Here is a 13059-nt window from a genome sequence, read left to right on the forward strand (position 1 = left end):
GTACAAAAGACACAGAAAAGAAGACATTTTTATATCATGTACACAAAGCAAAGTAAATAAATAGTAAGATAGAATTCTGCTCTGTACTACCTTTTGCTTCATTATTTCTCTGTAGAAATGACACATGATAGACCAGTGTTGAAGCAATTCTTCTTTTGACTGTGTTCTGAAAACCTCATGGCCATGGCTCTACTTCGAACTCTTCACTTCCATTCCCCAAAGGTATTTTCACTGATATTACGGAACTTTAGCTTACGATGCTTTGCCATAACATTTTCATTCATATCAGGTTAGCAATTTAGCAGCTAGTACACGTTTCTAATTAGAAATAAAAAATGAAAGAGCAGGGTAATTTCTTAATGTAATTTTCAAGGCCATCTGTAATGGGAGAAAAATGACTAAGTAAATTACAAAGTGATAAGTTAAATTTAAAGTATTCATGTGATCATCTAATATTTCATTGGTTAGTAATCTTTCATGTATCAGTAAGATTTGAAATCTGATTTTGTTTCTCTCTCCTTTCTAGACATCTCAGTTTAAGCAAAAAAAGACAACAATGAATAAGACATTAGTATACCAAAAGTCATCCAGCGCCATTAGAATTATGATGAATAAAGGAGACATGGCTGAACTACTCCATGAAGTCATGACAAAGGTAGTATGGCTGCCTTTATTTAAAGGTAAATTCTTCTTTCTCAGAACAGATCTGGAAAAATTGTCAGCCCATGCTATCAAAGTATCACTATCACAGTGAAACTTGGGGACATTATGTTTCTGGCCTGACTGTGCTCTTTTAGCATTATATGGCCTTTGGGAGAATCTCATCACGCAGTGGGCAGCAGCGCCTCAGTGACTTTTGCTTCTTATTCTCTGCTGCCAGCCCTGCTCTGACTACAGGGCTCATCACTGCAGTCATCTTCAGACAGATACCTCATTGTCTGACTTGGAAATACCCACCTTAAAGCCTTTCAAGCTTTAAGGGCCTGAGTGTGGGGAAATCCAAAGTCTATTCACTCTCTTGGATCGCTGTTTGGGATTTGTACAAAAGCAAAAGCAGTGTTCTTCCACCTTTGTTGCTTTCACATTGTCTTTCACACCAAATCCTTCTAGAAAAAGCATCTGTTTTAAATTTCTTGTGTTTTATTGAGAGGTCTTTCACTGTGGTTTCTGTAGCATTTCTGTTTCTAAAAGTGTAAGCCCATGGTCTAACCCCGGATGTGTTCATGGTTTTTCTCCAAATTAAGCTATGAGTGCGTGGAATAGTTCAGGATATTATGCATCTCATAATAGATAAATATATGGGATTCCTGCCAAATTAGAGTGGCTCAGAAGCTCCAGCCCCAGTAGAAGAAGTAAATCAGTTAGGAAGGTAATTACTGCCTCACACGATATGCATTCAGAACTTGGTGCATAGGCAAACAAGTTCAAGGAATTGCACTCATTTCCTTTGCTACTTTATTTGATTGTGCAGCAATGGAGAGAGAATGAGGTAACTTCATTTGCATTAAATTTATGATCTCTGTTTTTCAAACCTCAAGCAGTCACTGAGATCGGGAATAAGTATAAAACATCCTATTTAGGTGTTTTATTTGCAGTGCTATTTTTCATCAGTGATTGTTGCTGGCTAGATCACATTCCACCAACAGAGTGTAAAAGTGACGGGTAATAAGGAGATGTTAAAGAAACAACCCTAAAGGTACCATACAGGCTGGTTTTACTGCGTGATGGCCAATAGCTGAAAGACCAGAAAAATGTTAGGACTAACAGAACTGGGGCTAGACCCCTGCTAATAATCTGTATGGGAGAAGTGTTTGCAGCCTTATGCTTACAATAAGCAATTAAATCCAGTCTCTTTATAAGTCTAAAGAGAAGCCAGAGATGTACAAGAGCAGATTACAAATCACGCGATTTTAAACCAGATCACCTCTGAGATTTTTATATTTGATTTTCTGATGTGGAAGCCTTTAGGCTGTGCATTTTCCACTTATCTTCTTAAGCCACAGGAACTTGGAAACTTGTATTTTGTTTCCCAAGTGAGATGACAATGTACAGACATGAGTTAAGAGCTCAGACTCCAGAAAGAATACCAAATATTTTGCAGAGCCACTATTGAGAGCTTAAAAACAGTTTGCTTCTTGTACTGCTTTTTTTTAAGTATTCATCAAAGCAGGCTTAAGTGACATGGATTGAATAAATCCAAATATAAGAGTATTTGGCTGAGCACTTATTGGTGATACAGAGAAGTCAAGACTAAGAGCTGCCACTATGGACTGCACTATCTCTTGACTGATCAACACCTCATAGTCTCCTGCACAATTTTTTCAAGTACAAATGCAGCCAGCTTTGTTCTAGTCTGAATAACACCTCTTTTCCCTTTCATTTGATTTATATCTGTGTCAGAAAGGGTTTAAACAAGTTTTGTGTAGGTTCATATTTACATTGAGAGGTTGTTGTACTCATTTGCTCTGTGGGCTCTCTAATGTATGGAGATCCCTGTGCAGCAGTGTCAGAAACAGAGACGGACATCACCTAGGACAAGTAGATGCAAGAAGTGCCATTCTGGTCCTTAGAAATATTCACATGGATTGAGAAGAAAAATCTAGCTTCTCAGTGGAGACTCAGCATTCACACACAAAGCAGAACCTGTGAAATCAGACTGTCCCATCAGATCACTAACTTTGTCCTCCCACTTTGGCTTCTCCAGGAGTCTTCTCTGAAAATGTATCTACTGTCTTCTTGAATTTTGTAAGACTGAATTTGGGCACTCGTGATTCACAACTACCATGGAAACTTATGGTGTGGAAGGATTTTGAATATTTGCCTGCACCACAGGCTTTTTTGTTGTTGTTGTTGTTGTTGTTCAGATAATCAATATAGAACAACAGTACTCATTTTAAGTCTGTTCTGAAATTTCCCTACCTGATCAGGGTTCTACAGTGCTGCAGATGTAGTGTTACTGGTGCCACAGTAACTTGGCAATAGTTTCAGTTTCATAGGAAAACGGCCTGAATCATGATAGAAGAGCTGAAACACTAAAAACTCTCTCTGGTATGTAAGTATGAATTTTAAATCAATCAGTGTGAGGGAGAGCTGGTGTGGCAAAGACATGGAATTGGCTTTTGCAGGAATAAGTTGTGCTATAGATCTTCTTGAACAGCTTTTTTTTTTTTTTAAACTTATTTTTCTCATGCAAAAAAGGATTCATGATATTTGCTAAGGTTCTTAAACATTATCGTAAATACATAAATCCCTGCATTATTTTCCATTCAGAGGTTTTGTTCTGCCATATCACTGCTTAAATAAAAGAGAATGTCTAACAAATGAAGTTTTACTGCAAAAATATGTTTTTTTATACCACTGTAAATCTGGAATTACTGCCAGGATGAAAATAAGATTTATGTTAGCAAACTGAGAGCAGAATGTGGTGCACCAAATTTTGGAAGAATTCGTAAAATGCTTGAAGTGGAAAACATGATTATGGATGACATTTTAAGTCAGATGCTCTTTGGTGTGTCTGTGTGTCTGAAATATAGAAACCTTGCTGACAAGAGGGACCTGGTGTGCTAACATAAAGGAAGATCAAAACGGGGAAGACCATGTTGTGAAGTAGAGAGGGGAAAGATACTTGGGGCATTATCTGGATGGTAAAAGAAGGAGAGGAAGCACAGCCCACTGAAGACAGCAAAGAACAGAACAACGGTTACTACCTGGATCAAAGGAATAAAAGGTGGTAAGAAAACGAAAAATAAGTTCAGAGAGCTCTCAGCAGATAGCATGCCAGGTTTAGATACTGGAGAAATTTTTGAACAGGGAAGGAGGGAAGATGGAGGCAGTATCCCTAGCTCTAAAAATAAAAAAAACTTAGCTTCTGGAAGTACTTCACCCCTGAGGGAAAGCTGGAGTGGAAGAGTAAAGAGGTGCTGCTCCTTTTTGGTAGTGGGTTGAGGATGAATGTAATTATTGTATGCAGACATTTGGGATGTTGCTTCCAAATTTAGAAGAACCTTTTAATGCACCTAAATCTGTAATTAAGGATTTGAATACATAAGCCATCCCAAGGACTTCGCCCTCCCTTTCTCCTTTCCTGGACAACTAGCAGGTTGTACACACACAGACACTCGGACAGAGAAAAGACACGTAACCAAGGTTTGTTATAGTGAATTTTTTAAATTTTACATACAAATAAAAGATCACGTGTCTCAGCAGGCTGAACGTGATTGTATTTGGCTAAAATTGATAGGACTTGTACTACCCAGCATTTAGTTTAATGCACTATGCTTTTCCAAAGCAGAAACATTTCAGTGATTATATCTTATGGTTCTTTTGGAGAAAAAGAGTATTTTGACATAATTCCTTCCTTTTCAGTGGCACAAATTCTTGAAGATAAACAAAATTGCTGGTATTGCTCTTCATTTTAATTAGGTAAATGTAAACGTGATACAATCCTGGCAGTAAAAATGAGATTTAGACAAAATTTATCAGGAAGAAATTTGGTTCAAAACATTTTGGAGAAGTACTTAAAAAAATAAGTGCCCAGCAGAGTATTTAGATTTGGAGAAAAGTGTGTGTGGAAACAAAGCAGCAGAAAACTGCTTACTTTTAGCTAGAACAGCAACCTGTTCAGCTCTCAGGCACAAAGAAATTTTTGCTTATCAAAATACATTTTTATATGTAAAATTATTGCCATTAACTGAAGACTGGCAGCGTGCACTTTTTTGGAGGAGGAAGTAATTTTTTAAGTGCTTTGCAAGTCCAGTGTTCATCAATCCATCTGTCAGTCAAACAGAAGTGGGAAAATATAATTTGCAATATAAACTATATTACGTATCATAGCATAATGCCATAGCATAAACCAGGGCAATCAAGTTCTCTCTTGCAACAAAGGAAAGCCCACTCTTCATGACAGTGATGGTTCTCCATCACTGGAATGATATTAAGGAACAAAATTGAGATTTTTTTTTCTATGAAACACACTGAAATACAATAAACTGATGCCCAGCACTGAGGCAGATTTACAGAACTGTCAGGCACAAGCTTCCATTATTTGAGCATAGCAGGATGGAGGAATCCTTCGTACTACTACTAGACTGCTAGACCTTGTCATTTCCTCAGTATGAGAACAAGAAAATGAGGATGTACTCATGAGAAGACAGCAGCTGCCAGCAATAGAATAGACCCTGTAGAACTCAGTCATGCATAGAGAACCACTTCCCTACATCATATTCTGGCAAGAGTAACCAGGAAAATCAGAAGGTAAAGTAACTCTAGAGAAAGGTTTCTTGAATTAATGCTTTTAAGAAAATATGTATACATTTAATATCACATGTGCTTTCTTCTCATCTTCAGAATTCCACTGTAATGGGTTTAATGAGCTCTTAAGATTTCTCTGATATAGGAATCTCATGGTAGGGTAAAGTAACAATATGAAAATATAAAAATTGAGAGGAGATTTAAATATTATAACTATTCAATAGCAAGAGTGGAGTGCCTGAGAGCACATGCACTCAGATACTACATTAATAAGGAAGATGTCTGAAGTCTATCAAAGGGCCAGTAAAGACATATGCAAGACACTTGTAGTGTTTTGTTGAGGACAGATGTTCCCTGCTGAGCTCTTTTCTTTGTGCAGCCAATATGCACTATGATTATTTCTGAGAGACTGCAGTTGAATGGTGTTACTTCCTTCTTTTCTGTGCAGAAAAATATTCTTCTGCTCAAAGTTGTATTGTCTTCATATTGAGTCTAATGCAGTTTAGAAATGCAAGTGCTTCTCAAGAGGGCTTCTAATGCCAAGTCTTTTCTTTTTTACCCCCATATGTCTGTTTAGAATTGCAAAAAGCCACGTTGCTATGCCCTGACAGTCACTCAGAAGAGTTATCACTTGGCATGCATTCCAGCTTGTTACAAGGTCAGTGCTAATAGCAGTACCTCAGAAAGACCATGCAGATTGTTATGATGTTTGTTGACTTATGTTTGGTGTGGAGCTTTAAGTGGTAATTTACTGCCACCTTTGTGAGCAAGATCTCTCCTGTGATTTTAGAGATTTACACCTCACTTGTATCTACACGTAAAATACAAAGCAATTTAAATGGAAGAATGGACACGTAAGAACGTGAAGGTAGGAGCACAGCTACAATGAATACATTAAAAAAGTCTCCCTTGTCACAGCAAAAAAAGAAAAAAAGAAAAAAAAAAAAGAAAAATTGAAGAAATTCTGCTTGTCATTTCTTGACAATAGTAGAATCTTGACAAAAGATAAAATTATTTCTGCCAAGTTATGCATGACCTTCTGGACAGTGTCATAGAGAGTACTTGGGCATCATGAAGTGAAGATAATTGAAGAACCTTTAATCACTTAGCTGTTATGTTCATTATTCTACAGATGCTGTTCCAGACGTGTTAAAGACCTTAGTATAAAAAACCATCATAATCCTGCTTTGAAAATTCACTGTAAAGAAAGGAAAAGACTGATCACATCTCTCTTGTAATGAAATCTTACATTGAACCACAGGTGTCAGAGTAACAACTGAAGGTGGGGAAAGTTTTTTTTCCCATTCTTCCCATGGAGATTGAGGTCAATATGACTGTCCTTCCTCCATCCACTTGCCAGATCTGCTTAGTGTTGTCAGAAAGGGCCAATTTCCCCTGCTTTTAGCCTGGAGCATGCAGGAATTGTGCAACTCAAAAAGCTGCAGTCCTTGCCTCATGCATGCTTGCACGGATCAGCCAATTGAACTGGGCTGCCCTTTGCGTTATCTGGCTTGTTCTGCCTCTTAGCCAGAAAGCAGCCTTGCTGCTCACAGGAGGAACCTGTTAATTTGTAGTCAATTAGATGAGGAGAAACCTTAATGAGAATCTTGGTGTGAATGCCACTGCCCACCCCAGCTAGCCTCCCATGCCCACTTGTATTTTGTGGCCTTGTTTGAGGGTAATCAATGTGTGGGGTTTTTTTATAATAAAATACTCATATTTCACTAGACTAACATTCAGATGGAAAAGAAAAACAGCTTATTTTCCTGCATATACGTACTGTGCAAAAAGATTAGAGGGAGCTATCTTGCTGGAATGTATAGTAGTATAATTCAAATAGGTCTTATTGTGAAGGAAGACTTAATACCAGAGGTGCTTCTGCTATCTCTCCAGATTGATTCAGGCTGGAGGAAAAGAATGAGGTGTGCACTTCCCATTAACTGCAGCAGTTACAGATCTCCAAATTTTTTAGCAGATGTCAGTATTAAGGAAATGAAAACTAATGTTGCTATGGGAGAGAATAAATGTAACTGAGGCATCAGAATGTAAAGTGAACAAAGTTGACTGAAGGTTGATTTGGAGTGATCAAAGGGAACCCTTTATCCTTCACAGAGAATGGAAAGAAGAAATGCAACTGAGTAGAAACTCTTTTCTATTGCTTTAAAAAAGTGGAACAGACATTTCTAAATACAATTTTCTTTATGCAAATCACAGAACTCATTATGCCTTTTCAAAAGTCTTTATAAGACCTGAATATATTTCTAAACAAACAGAGCCAGTGGTATGTTAGAAAATGTCATATAAAATTAAAGGAAAAGCAAAGAATCTGTCCCAGCAACTCCAGGCTTATCAATATTTTAAGAGCTTATTTTAATTTCTTACTTCCCTCATCTGCTTAATAGATAATAGCAACAATTTCAGACTGGATTTGATTTAACTCATATTTGATACATGTGATTCATCTACAGCTTTCCTTTCACAAAAAGTTAAACTTTATCTCAGTATGAATGATATGTATCCCCTATTGTACTGGAGGTAGGTGTCTGAAAATGAAGGGTTTTTTTAATTTAAAATCTATACATTTTGTTTTCTTTTGGCCCTGAATTGGTAGCTATTGATACAGTGCTCCATATGCAGAGACCTGAACGTGGAAGTGAATCTCTCAGCTAGTAAAGGGACCCCATCAGCCTGAATTTATCAACCATACATTATCTACTTCTTCCTGTATAAGCAAAGTAAAAAATAAAAAAAAAAAGTGAAATATCTTTGCTAGCCTGAAAACGTGAAATTATGAACTTGCTAAAAATATCAGCATTTGACAGTTTGATGGCAGCAACCTTAAAAACTGTTGTGGAGACATTTGAACTACTCCTAGGAAGCATCATTCTGTCTTATGGCAGCTATAGCAGCCAACTTTATTTTTCTTACACGGAAATAAGAGCAAAATACATTACTGTGGCATTTTAATTTTTTTCTGTTTTTGGTCTCTGCATCTCTTTTCTATTTGTCAGCTTCACATCTCTCTGATCTTCATCCTGGCAATTGTATTTCTCTTCTATGTTATTCTCCATTTATTCTCTTCACAAAGGAGACTAATCAGCTCTTCACACCTCAGAGGCCCTAAAGACTTTATTTCTTGCTAACTTCTATTCACATCTGTTCTTTTTTGCATGATTTTCTCTGCTGACCTTATGACTTTTGACTTTCAGAGCACATTTTCCTACATTTGATTGTTTTACTTGAACATTTAATTGCTTCTCATCCCTGCAGACACTACTTCCCTGACATTTTATAGCAAGACTTAATCAGGATGTTTCTGCTCTTTTTTTTTTTTTTTTTTTCTGGCAATAATCAGCTGAAACCAAACATGGAATAAGATGATACTGGTTTCATGATGTTAATAGAGATATTTCTAAGAAGTTTTGAAATTATTAGGAACACCATTTATTAACCTTTTTAAAAAAATCACTATTTGCCAAATGAAAACAACCTGAAAATTAAGATAATGCGTAGTAACTTAAATATAAAACTAAATATTTGAACTTAGGAAAATATTTCCTAGTTTGTTAAAAGAACTTTGATTTTTCAAAACTGCTCATGTGGAACTGGATTTGCAAAGTTTTGGTGAATGTGAAAGGCAATTTTCATATGTGTGCAAATGCTTGTGCAATTGACACATACAGTAGCACAGAGAAGGTTAACAGCACTTGGAAGTTGGCCTCTTTTCTCCAGCTGCCACCTGATGCGTATCAACAGTGAAGATAAGAAACGCAGGAGCTGAATGCAGGCCTGGGGAGGATAATGAATCATGTCATTTGGCATGTTCTACTGGGGCACAAGCTACTGAAGTTCAGCACTGAAGTTTTGTCAGGAGTTGGACTCAGTGATCTTCATGGGTCCCTTCCAACTTGGGCTATTCAATGATTTTGTGATCTCTAGGGAATATGCTTTCCTTTCATGTCTGCCACTTGCGTGTGGCAGCTTGTGTCTGCAGTTCATGCTATCGACCCCTCGCTGTCAGCAGTAACACACTGTGGTGGGTAGCTCAGCATCTAGAATAAAACAGCCCTTTAATAAACATTGTTTGAGAATGATGTCTCCTTCTCTGTTGTTTGGACAGGGTCCACTGGCCCATGGTGAGTAAGTGCTGGAAATCTGCCTTTTAACAGATCAATTTATGCTGGAGCTGAGAGAAATAGTATATATATATATATATATATATATATATATATATAAGCATATATAAGCATATATATATATGCTTAAAATTATCAGAGGCTTGAAAAACAGTTATTCCTGGAAGGCACTGGTAAAAGAGTTATGTGCAAAGAGACCCTGTAGCATTTCATGTAGCTGTCTACTTTCACATAGCTGAAGCTAGAAAGCTGGAGATGAAACAAAACATTCGATTCTTTTCTGTTTCTTTTCTCTAATACTTTTTGATCCTTCACCAACAATAACCTGGAATGCAGACTATTTTTTCTGGCGTTGTTCTTCTATTTACCTTGCCTTGGCCAAGCAGTCTACTGAACTTTTGATGCTGCAGCTTTTCTTATTTTTCTTTAGATGAGAAATTTGTGACAAAGCCAATGCCTTTGGTGGTGCTCTGTCTACTACTGATCCCAGGATAAACCCAGCAGGAGGTAATGGGGTCTTTGTTTCCTCTGCTTATTCCAATGTCAGTGCTCAGACCTATAGAAAGTCTAAACAAGGTGTCTACACAGACTTCTCCCAGGATTTGAAGCCATTATTGGCTCAGATCCTGCTCTCCTATATTTTATACAAAGAGCTGACTTGCAAAGAGAAACATTGCCACAGTTCTGGTCTGAGCTGGGAGGGGTGTGGGGAGGGAAGAAAGGACTTTGCAGAGATTTTGCATGATACCATCATAAGAAGTGCTAACAGAGAATAAATGGCAGAAGAAATAATATGGGCTCATTAGTGTTGCTCTTGCAGTTCTGCTGACAGGTCTGGCCTGAACAGAAATCTTCCATTCAGTTGTGTAATTCTGGTTTACATAAATGTCAGTATTTCAGCTAGAGGCTATGACTGGTGCAGTCACAAACTTCACAAAATCCATATTAGGATCTTTGGAGTCCTTAAAATTTGTGCTGACAGATGAAGAATGTAATAAAAACATTCTTAGGCATAGCTAGTTTCTGAACTTTTGATAGTTTGGTGGATATCATTTTCCATTTTGCATTTAAAAAAAAAAAAAAAAAAAAAAGGAAGGTCCAAAAACCCTTCCAAGCCTAAGGAAAAAAATAGAAAAATTGAGGAAAAATATTTTTTTTATTTGTAGAGACAATAAAGACCGATGTATATTAGAAGTCTTACAGTTGTCAGTGGTGGGTAGCACTTGTTTCTAGATGAAAGGACTAGTGACATACTGTACTTAAAGTCCTTTTGATTACAGCCTTCCTTCTCTTCTCTGCTTGAATTACAATTTTATTAAATATGTTTTCAAGGAGTGCCACTGCTGGGAACCAATAGCCGAGGCACATCTCACAGTCCAAACATGTAGAAGACCTTCAGCCCTGTGGAGAAGGACCTGGGGGTCCTGATAGATGAAAAACTTAATATGAGCCAACAGTGTGCTCTTGTGGCTCAGAGGGCAAATGGTATCCTGGGGTCCATCAAAAGAGGGGTGGCAAGCAGGGACAGGGAGGTGATTGTCCCCCTCTACTCTGCTCTTGTGAGGCCCCATCTAATACTGTGTCCAAGTGTGGAGCCCGCAGTACAAAAAAGACAGGGAGCTGTTGGAGAGGGTCCAGAGGAGAGCCATTAGGATGATCAGGGGACTGGAGCACCTCCCTGTGAGGACAGGCTGGGGGAGCTGGGCTTGTTCAGCCTGGAGAAAAGAAGGCTGCGGGGCGACCTCATTGCAGCCTTTCAATACCTGAAGGGAGCCTACAGAGGAGAGGGGAATCAACTCTTTGAAAGGGTTGATATGTGTAGGACGAAGGGAAATGGTTTTAAGTTGAGGGAGGGGAGATTTAGGTCGGACATCAGGGGGAAATTCTCTACCCAGAGAGTGGTGAGGTACTGGAACAGCTGCCCAGAGAGATTGAGGATGCCCTGTCCTTGGAGGTGTTCAAGGCCAGGTTGGATAGGGCCCTGGGCAGCCTGGTCTAGCATTAAACATGGAGGTTGGTGGCCCTGCACGTGGCAGGGGGGTTGTAGCTTCATGATCCTTGAGGTCCCTTCCAATCCTGGCCACTCTGTGATTCTGTGACCTCATAAAGTTGGCCTTGTACTACTGGAAAGAAGCATTTATTTGCTGCATCTCTTGCCAGCATGAGTACCTGTTCATTGTACAAGCTGGCTAAATTTCCTGCAGCTCCACTCTGATCAATGCCTTTACGTTGTATGCTTCAGGAATATAGAGGAGCCCTAAGTAATTTGTGCTGCTTTGAGAATGCAAAATATAGACAGCTGTTGAGATGTGATGGAAAGAGAACGTAACTGTCCCTTCCCCAGACAGTCAGAAGTGCATCTGGGCCTTGATAGTCTGTGCCAGAATTTTTCTGTCAAAAACCTTTGGAAATCATCTAATTAATTAGGTTTCAGCTGACCTGCTCACTTCAGCACATAGACTTTCCTCTGCAGGGTGACATTGGAGGAGAAAGGTAATGTCTTTTTTGATAAGGATACTTGGCATGCATTGTTTTCCTCTTTGTTGTGAAGGATCATTTCAATCTTCTCTGAGGTTAAAATGTAATTTTCCTCTGTTTTCTTTCCATTAAGCTTTTATTCTAGAAGTAGTGCCCACATTTGTTAGCTATTCTGAGATAATTTCCATCTAATTGTTTGTGACACAGCTTGTTTGTTCTGGTAGTGCCTTGTAGATGCCTTGCTGAGGAGAATGTTGCAGAAAGAAAATTCAAAATACGGTTTTGGTGTCAACACACTAAAGAGAGATGTAGACAAAAAGAAATATAGACCCTTGTGTAAAAAAAGAAAAAATAGTAATAATAAACTGTGGTGGAACTGGTCCTGTAGTTGGACAAAGTTTTCCATCCTAGGCTAAGACCCACTAATGTTTCTAGTGCAAGAGGCTGAGCACAGGAGTGGCAAGTAATACCTACGTGGGTCAGAGCTAGCAAGAACAGCTTGCTAAGATTGAGGATCATTTCAGTTCAATTTGTTGTTAATAAAAAATGTAGGCTATGTAGCCATGTAGCTCTATTTATTTGTGAATCTGTAGCTTGCTAACAGATAAAAAACCAGATAGACTATATTTACATTCAAGTACAAATCATTCTAAGGAACAAGACAGGAAAGTCAAACCATCCACTGGGAGTTTGGATGTTCTTAATGATGAAGATTTGAAAATCTTCAGAGAGGAAGTTTGAAAATACAGAGAGTCTGAGAGCTCTGTTTTAAAAACCATTGAATGCATGCAAAACTGACAGGGTGAATTTAGTTGCTTTAATCCAGATGTTTTCATTTCAAGTAAGAGAGAAGAGACATCAATGAAAATTTATAAGGGTAGTGAGAACATGCATAATGAGACACTAGAGAGAAAAATGTAAGCCAGCAGCGTCAGGGAGGATTAGGGGTATGAGTGCTTTGCTCTATTAGTATGTATTGGTGCAGCCAGCCATGTTTGAATTACAATTTGATATAATTTGGGAATGTGTTGTATTGTAACACCATTAGATTGTGTTCTGTGGATTTCAAGAGAATGTAATGGAATCAGGCACTCCAGTGCTATTGAAATTCAGTGAGCCATCTGTGGTGCTTTGTAAGTTGTGGGGATTAGTTATTTTTTCCATAGGTCTCTATCAAGTACTATCTAGTGTCTTC

General features: G+C 38.2%; 1 protein-coding gene across 1 annotated transcript in view; it reads left to right on the plus strand.

Moving 5' to 3' along the window:
* The window catches only part of RGS12 (regulator of G protein signaling 12), a 279183-nt gene extending 267801 nt beyond the window's left edge, over window positions 1-11382 (plus strand). The window contains exon 19 of the transcript XR_008206844.1: window positions 11355-11382. The gene's annotated coding sequence lies outside the window, so the exon portion shown is untranslated. The remainder of the gene's footprint in view (window positions 1-11354) is intronic.
* The last annotated feature ends 1677 nt before the right edge of the window (window positions 11383-13059 follow it).

Source organism: Tympanuchus pallidicinctus, unplaced genomic scaffold (genome assembly GCF_026119805.1).
Source record: "Tympanuchus pallidicinctus isolate F22 unplaced genomic scaffold, pur_lepc_1.0 scaffold2, whole genome shotgun sequence".
Taxonomy (NCBI): Eukaryota; Metazoa; Chordata; class Aves; order Galliformes; family Phasianidae; genus Tympanuchus; species Tympanuchus pallidicinctus.